General features: G+C 46.3%; 1 long non-coding RNA gene across 3 annotated transcripts in view; it reads left to right on the top strand.

Moving 5' to 3' along the window:
- Positions 1 to 906: 906 nt before the first annotated feature.
- Positions 907 to 7,974, top strand: part of LOC117026466 (uncharacterized) — an 86,720-nt gene continuing 79,652 nt past the window's right edge. For all 3 annotated transcript variants that reach the window (XR_004423779.1, XR_004423780.1, XR_004423778.1), the window contains exon 1: positions 907 to 1,306. This is a non-coding gene — a long non-coding RNA (uncharacterized LOC117026466). The remainder of the gene's footprint in view (positions 1,307 to 7,974) is intronic.

The raw sequence follows: 7,974 nt of genomic DNA, 5'->3' as shown, positions 1-7,974 counted from the left end.
TTTTAGTGTTTAGGGCTGTTCAGTCTTCATAATGTAGCAGTCTTGCTTTAGAAGGCCTTCAGTGCTGACTTTTCTGTGAATGACTGACAAGCACAATGAGAAGCTATTGTAATGAAAACACTCCAATGAAGAGCACCGACAGGAAAGAGTTAAATTTCATTCATACGAAAGTGCCCTTTCATAAGTCTAAGGCTTTTACTAGAGGGAGAGGGATCTCTAAGGCTTTGTTTGAGGGGTTTAGGGTGGGGGACTTAATTTTCAAGACAATAGATTATCAGGTGTTATGCAAATAAAGTGAGGAAAGTCTGGGCCCTATGTTGTACCCAGGCCAATCCATCAGTAATTGTTTAGAAAAATGGTTTTTCTTGTATTAGGGTTTCATTATTGTTTCCTTCTTAATGAAATGACTGGGGACAGGGTGAGTAAGGGCAGTGCGGGGTGGAGGAGGTGGTGAGAGAAAATGGATGGAGAGGAGCGTTCCTGGCTTCTGTTGTGGTGTCTTTTCTATTTGACTTCATGGTTGTAAGTATTTCCAGATGGTGAATCAGACACCAGACGTAACAATATTTCCATATTTGGGTATAGCAGTAGCTTGCGTTTTTAACATTTTTCTGCCTGTTATCCAACCACAAAGCATTCTTGACAGCTTCAAATGTTGTTAAATATAGACTTAACTTCTGTTCCCAGAGCAGGAATTCTTTGGAATTCCTTGTTTTTCACGCAATCTGTCTATCATGATTTAAAATAAAATCACAGTGGATGATCCAACTGGCCTGTGTATATACCTTGTTCCTTTATTGAAGTGTGTGTGGGTGTGGGGTGGGGGGCAAAGAAATTCATTTTACTGCATAGCATTCAAACGCACACCATTCCTGGAATTCCTTTAAAAATCAGATGAAGGTTTTTCTAACAAGAGCGTTTGGGTTTGTTTCTGGACTTTAACTAGAGAATCTTGGAGGATGAGTTTGCACCAGGGGAGAAATGGAGAACTCTACCATCAACTGCCCATTTAAAGCAGGCGGTGTGTTACAGGGAGGGGGTTTGGGAAGCTGTAGCAAACATGGCCAGGAGGTGGGGGAAAGAGAGAGACTGGAGTAACTTGTGTGCACAGCCTTTCCATATACTATGTCCTGGTGTGCCTGCTAGTAAACCATGCCATCAGGGGAGAGGAACAGCAGCTTCTCATGTCCTGCCCAAGGACCGTCCAGAAACCTCAGCCGTCCTGTCGCCTTCTCGCCGCCTCTGCTGAAAGCTGCAGATCAGTTCACGTTGACAGATTGGAGGGGAAATGTGCAAATATTTATGGGTAAGTGTTGCTTCGGGTGCTAATTCTGCATGGCTCTTTTGCTCTATTTCCTCCCTCTCTCCCTATACGGGTGCCCCACGGGGGAATAACGGCCGCCTTGTTTCCTTGGGCTGCAAGGCACGGAGAAGGGACTGCTTGTCTTCTGCAGCTCCTGGCTTTAGGCTGAGCAATGGGGACGTCTCTCGCCCGCTGCTGCCAGGCAATTTTAGGTCACCCAAATAAGGGTTCACTGTCTGGCGGCAACTGAGAATAATAATCACCTTAAACCTGGCGACTCCGGTTTCCTAGCCCTGAACCAGTGGTTTTCAAACGTAAGCGTGTCTCAGAATCACCTGGAGGGCTGGTTAAAAACCGATTGCTGGGTCCCATCCCAGAATTTCTTATTAGTTACATTTCTAACAAGTCCCTAGGTGAGGAAGCTGCTGATGGTGTGGGGAATCAAACCCTGGGAACCACTGCCTCGGACGACAGGAGTGCCAGTGATAGCTGTTTATATGTACGTACGCGTGTCTTCATAGTTAGGCACTCACCTGCACACATAGTCTCACAACGCCCCTTTTTATACCACCTTAATGAATAGAATAATTTATGGTGATTGGGAAAGTCCAGCTTTAAGGTGGTGCCCCGCGCCATCCTTTTTCTCTCCACAACCCTCCAACCCCTGCGCCCCACCCAGTGGAGTGATCGCAGGGAGAGCTAGAGGAAGCCGGGATGGCAGTGGGACCTGGGGGCCGACGCGGGAGGATGGGGCGCGGGGCCAGAGCCCCCGGACGCACTCGGCCTCCTGCTGCCCGCCGCCCCCTGCCGGCTGGCTGGCCCGCGCGCCCATAGTCGCCGCGGTTGCCAGGACTCGAGGTTTCCGGCGGCGCAGGACGTTTCCAGCCTTAGCCCATATTTGGTGAAAGTCTTTCAAGACTCCGTCATCCAGCTCTCGGGGGCAGCGGCGGCGGCGGCGGCGGCCCTAGGAGCCGGCCCCGCAACCGCGGGGCTGTCGCGTTGCTGAAAAGTACCCGCGCCCAGGCTTTGGGCCGCGGGTCCCTAGGGGGTGTGGCGACCCAGCACGCGGTCCGTGGGCAGACCGCCGCCGCCCATCCCCCTCCGCACCCCTGCGAGGGCCGAGGGCCGCCCTGCGCTGCGTGGGAGGCTAGCGCGGAGGGTGCCGCGGCCTGATTGTGTCACTTTACCCGTCCACCCCACTGTTGACTTGTCCTCCCAGTGGGTCAGTGAATGTGGCGCTGTGCCAAACTTAAAGGGTACGCCCAGGCGCGGGGTGTGTGTGTGTGTGTGTGCGCGAGTGTGTGTGTGTGTATGTCAGAGGGCGGTGTTTGCTCAGACATCCAGCCCATCGGAGAGCGAGAGCAGGGACATGGAATTGACTCTGGAGAGAAGTCCCAAAGGGCCGTGTCCCGTTATCCCTAAAATTTAGAGATGCTAGAGCTCAGTCTTGGTTTCTCTTAGTCTCCCACCAACCCTGCCTCCCTTTCTCATCAATAAGTTCCATGGCTGGGGGGGCGGTTGGTGGGGGGAGGAGAGGGCAAGCGTGAGAAGCCTGCATAAGAAGCCCTAGCTCTGCCATCCGCGAGCCTTGTAGCCGGCCATAAATCTCTCATCCTCTCCAGACCTTATATTCTTCATCAGTAAATTGGGAAAAAGAGACAGCAGGTAGTAAAACTGGAGCAGTCCTTTTCAGGGCTGAATCTCATGCCATCCTGTCCTAATAACGACAGAAGTAAACACGAATATAGATAGGGCTCACTCTATGTCAGGCACTGTTTTGAATGCCTACTGTAAATTGACTCATTTAACTCTCCAGTGTCCTACTGAGGCCGATCCTCTTGTCAACACCACTTTCTATCTCAATGAGAAAATAAAGGCACAGTAGGTAAGTGACTAGCCAACAGGCACTCATCTACCTGGTAGCAGAATTGGACCCAGGCATCTTTGGTTCAGTCGGCCTTACGCTTAACCACTCTGCTATACTGCTTACTCCCCATGTCTTACTTCAGATGTTCAGGCCTGTCTACTGGAAATTTACCTGTACTTAACTATCACAACTTACCCAAATATTCCAGGATAAATGCATCAGATAGAAAAATGGTTAGCAAGCTAACTGGAGCTGTGCTAACCTCTGAGAATTGCCTAATGTACTGGCTTTTGGAGGAGGAGAAGAAGAAAGGTGTCTGTTTTAACACAAAAAGTCTTAATGCAGATAAGTTTACATGCTGGACTTTTTGGCACCTTAGTTAGCTTATCTGGGACCTTTGAGGTCCTTCTGACACTTCACAAGCCACATTGATCTGGAAGCACCTACTTCTAGAGTTAGGCTTGGTCTGGTGGGAACTGCATTTGTCACTAAGATAAGTTTTTGGATGTTACCTACTTGATGGTTCATCAGTCTGAGTGATCCTTATGGGCTGGATATGCTTTTAACCGGTTTTTTCCAACTGTATGTTATGAGTACAATTACCTAAGTATCTGAAGACAGATTGTTTTTTCTCCCTAAACCCCAGATTTATTCGGAGCTCACTATGTGTCATCGCATTGTAGTAGGCACTGGTGACATAAAAAAGGACTTTAACTAACTGACCTTCCCTTTGAGGACTCTACAGTCTGTTGCTGAAGTGGGTACAATGTGCTATGTGGACACTTCCCTACCTGGGGAATGAGGATAGAACTAATCTGAGTCTGAAAGTTTGATCAAGAATCTGATACAGGGAAGGGCATTTGAGACAGAGGGAACCGCGCCTCAACTATGCTTAACAAGGGTCTACCTGGTATGGCTGGACCATAGGATTCCTTTGCAAGGGAACTGGCAAGAGAGGTCAGCTGGGACCTTCTGCAAATGACTTTTCCTGTCATGGCATCAGGCCTCTGCCCTACAGGCAGTGCTGTGAGCCATGTGAAGTTTTGCCTTGGTTTCCTCATTGTGGGTACAGAGTCCCAGAGAGCAGTTTCCAGGCTCTCGGCCTCACATGGAAAGGTGACGGCTCGGGTAGTAGATGGCCATCAGCTGTGACTAACTGGCCATCAGCTGTTACCGGGTAGCCATTAGCCACTGATATAACTGCCATGGCTAAGCTAGCAAGCGTGGATTGCAGTTAGCACAGCGGACTGCAGTTAGCAAGTGAGGTTGGTTGGCAGAGAAGTGGACGGCAGGTTGCGGAATGTGTGGCTCCTGCTTCCTGTGTCTCCAACCCAGCTGCCAGGAGAGTGTGGTGGTGCGACTCCCCTATCTATGGCTCCGTGGGTGTTCCTTCTTGGCCTCACTGTATCCTGCGTTCTTGTGCGGGGAGTGGGAGCTGGGACCCTGCATGACACTCATCTATAAGGTAATGGGGTTGCCTCAGCTCAAGGGACGTGCACTGAAGGGCTCACAGGGGTCAGCTGGTAACAAATGCCATTTCCAGGATTAGTACCGGCTGACACCTGGCTTTGTCTTTAGGGAAGCATGGGGATAGTAGAGACCAACAATGGGGGATTGAGTGGTTGGTAGGTGAAAATGTAGGTCCGGTGTTTGTTGTCTCATTTTATAAAGAGACACTAGACATGTGAGTTTTTATGTGAAGTCTTTTAGTTTTTAAACTGTTGGCAATTAATGCAAACAATGTTAAAATGCCACCTAACTGTGGCAAAAACCAAAGAAGACAATGTCTGGGCCCTGCCAGTTGTGATCTCTGCACTGAATGTCTCCGGTAACCTGTCCCGGTCCAGCATTGTTACTTCCAGCCAGTCCTGAAATATCCCGGCACAGGACCCTAGGCTCCATTTAATTGTCAGGTTTTATTTAATTGGCTGGACTGTCATTTGTTTTAGAACCAGGGCAGCCATTTGACTCAGTTTATAGGAGTCAATACTTTATAGGAGTTTATACTTTATCAACAAACTTGGAGTAAGTATCTTTTCTCATTTTCTACTTTACTCACTCCCCAAACAGTATTCAGTTTACATCTTTCTTTTCCCCCTGAACTTATTTTGTAAGCAGCTGGCATTGCCTTGGCAGCATGATAGGAAACACTTTTGTTTTTTAGGGCATCCGTATCCAGTGGGAACTATATCTGTTTATTTCCTCCACCTGGCATCTGTCCATAGGAAGCCAGGCATTTCTAACCTCCTTACCTTATAGAGTTTCTCGTTGTGTGATAACGTAGAAACATTTCGTTGGAATGGACCGGAAGGCACCTCTCCCACTCCACCCTGCAATCCATCTTCTAGACATGATTGAGCAATATGAGATATATTAATGATAAGTCACTATCAAATGGGTTGGCACCAGATTCAAGGGATTAAAAATTAACCTCCACCTCTTGTGTTTTATTTCCAAAGATACCTGTCTCTCTTCATTGCCCACTTAAAACGACACATACTACATTCAGAATTTAGAAAGGATTTGATTTGGGCCCAGTACACGCGCACTCAGGTAGATCCTACAGAGAGGTAGAAGCCATTTATTTGTGCCAGCTTTTTGCAGTTCCAAGGATTAAGTGTAAAGGAGGATTCTGGAAGTTGGGTTGATCATGTGAAATAAGACATAAGACATGTTTAGTGCTCAGCAGGATGCTGAGCTTAATAAATTACAACGGTCTACTGCTAAGTACCACCCTTCCCTTCACTTTTACTACAATTAGCATAGAATGACCTAGCCTTATTCTCTAGAGAATATTCTGTGTTCTTTAGACTAGATGAATTCTAGTTAGAAAATCATTTGATAAATGGCGTATAGGTGATGTGATTTAAAGGTCCACCCAGACCAGCATTCTGGCTTGCATTGGGGCCCCTTGCATAGGGGCCCCTGTGGCCCTCTAGGAAAGCACTCAAATGGCCTTTCTTATCACAGAATTGCAACTTTACCTGCAGGCAGTGGTGAGCCATGAGAGATTTTGTCTTGGTTTCCACATCTCTAAGATAATGGGATTGCCCCAGCTCAGGGGTTGCGTACTTAAGTGCCCCAGGGATCAGCCACGTATAAAATGCCATGCCTGAGGATTAGTTCCAGCTGACACTTGACCTTGGCATTGGGGAGCCATGGGGATAGTTATATCTATGGGGTCTGGGTTTTGCCTGCTAAAGACTAGGCAGTTAATATATACAGATGAGTTAGTGATCTCATCTAATGTTTATAAACAACCCTGTAGGGTGAGTATTTTTATTTAAATAACGAGAAAACAGGCTTAGCTTGTGTCAGTAACAGGTGCAAAGACACAGAGCTATTAAAGTAGAGCTGAGTGTCTGTCTCCACAGGCCATTCTTTGGAAGGAGAACTTGGTAGTGCCCTCCATAAAATCTGCCTTAAAGTTTAGGAACTGGAACTCAACTTCTACACTTCCCCTTCACAACTGACTGTGGATGTCACTTAAATATATTTCCAAATGTTTCTTGAGCTTATTTGTGTTTTCAGTAACTGTGGACTCCAGTTTCTTCATGAGAGTTTGGTAATGAATGAGTTAAACAATAAAAGAAGGTTCCTTCCTCAGGGACCGTTGTCTGAGCTTGTCCCTATTTCCTCTGGAGAAAAAGAGATGTGTCAGAACACAGGAAGAACTCAGAGATTGAGAGATACTTCTACTGTAACTTAGTCATCCATTGATTTTGTTACCTGAGGCAGATGGAGCTGCCACATCCTTCGACCTGTGGTCATCTGCACAGCAGTTACTAAGCACAAAACCCTCCAGGCACTCACCAAGAACCCTGTGTGTGCTTTAGGAAAGGTGTCCCCAGGTCTTGGATGTGGGCTGGGGGTGGGGTGACCAAAGTTATGGTGATAAATAAAAAGCGGAGAGCAATTTTAGATTAGTGCTAGGCATTTCTCTGAAATCTTTTACCCCTCTTCCTTGATTAAATTTTAGCTTTCCAAAGAAAAAACTAGCAGTTTTTAAACTGTTCTTTTTTTGATGTAGTTGTTTCTAACTTTCTTTAATTGAATATAATTGACATATAACTGTATTAATTTCAGGTGTCTAACATGGTTTAATGTATGAGTATATTGTGAAGTGGTTGCCACAATGTCTAGTTAACATCAATCATCACACAGTTACATTTTTTTTCTTGTGATGAGAACTTTTAAGATCTACTCTCTTAGCAACTTTCAAAGATACAATATGGTATTATTAACTAGAATCACCATGCTGTACAATACATCCCCAGGATTTCTTTGTTTTATAACTGGAAGTTTGTACCTTTTGGTCACCTAAACAGTCAATTCTTAAAGGACAAAGACTATATGTGGTCAGTGCTTGAAATTTCGGAGGCTGTCGGAAATGCTGCGAGGGGAATTATAAAGTGTAGAATACACAGTAAAGCACTGCAAGTCTAGAAGACGGATGGTTCAGTTCAATCCTATAAATATGACATGTATGACAGGCTTTGTGTTAGGTGGCGATGCAAAGAGGAATAATATCTAGACTTTGCCATCATGGCTCTTGCAGCCTAGGGGAGATACAGATGCTTAAACAGATAATACAAAACAGTGATTCATGCTCTGAGTGCAATGCAGTTAAATTGCTTTGGGAATACAGACAAGGGGCGTCTGACTTTGAGTCCCACTCTTTAAAGATGTGAGGTCTTGTCTGATTTGTATATCTCGATGGATGGAAGGGGTTGGGCGCAGTTGTCCCCTAACATACTCATTCCCTCTGAAGCTGGCAATTGCAGAGAACATGAGCATCTTTGTG

Source organism: Rhinolophus ferrumequinum, chromosome 9, assembly GCF_004115265.2.
Source record: "Rhinolophus ferrumequinum isolate MPI-CBG mRhiFer1 chromosome 9, mRhiFer1_v1.p, whole genome shotgun sequence".
Classification (NCBI taxonomy): domain Eukaryota; kingdom Metazoa; phylum Chordata; class Mammalia; order Chiroptera; family Rhinolophidae; genus Rhinolophus; species Rhinolophus ferrumequinum.
This window is presented reverse-complemented; position numbering and strand designations above follow the sequence as displayed.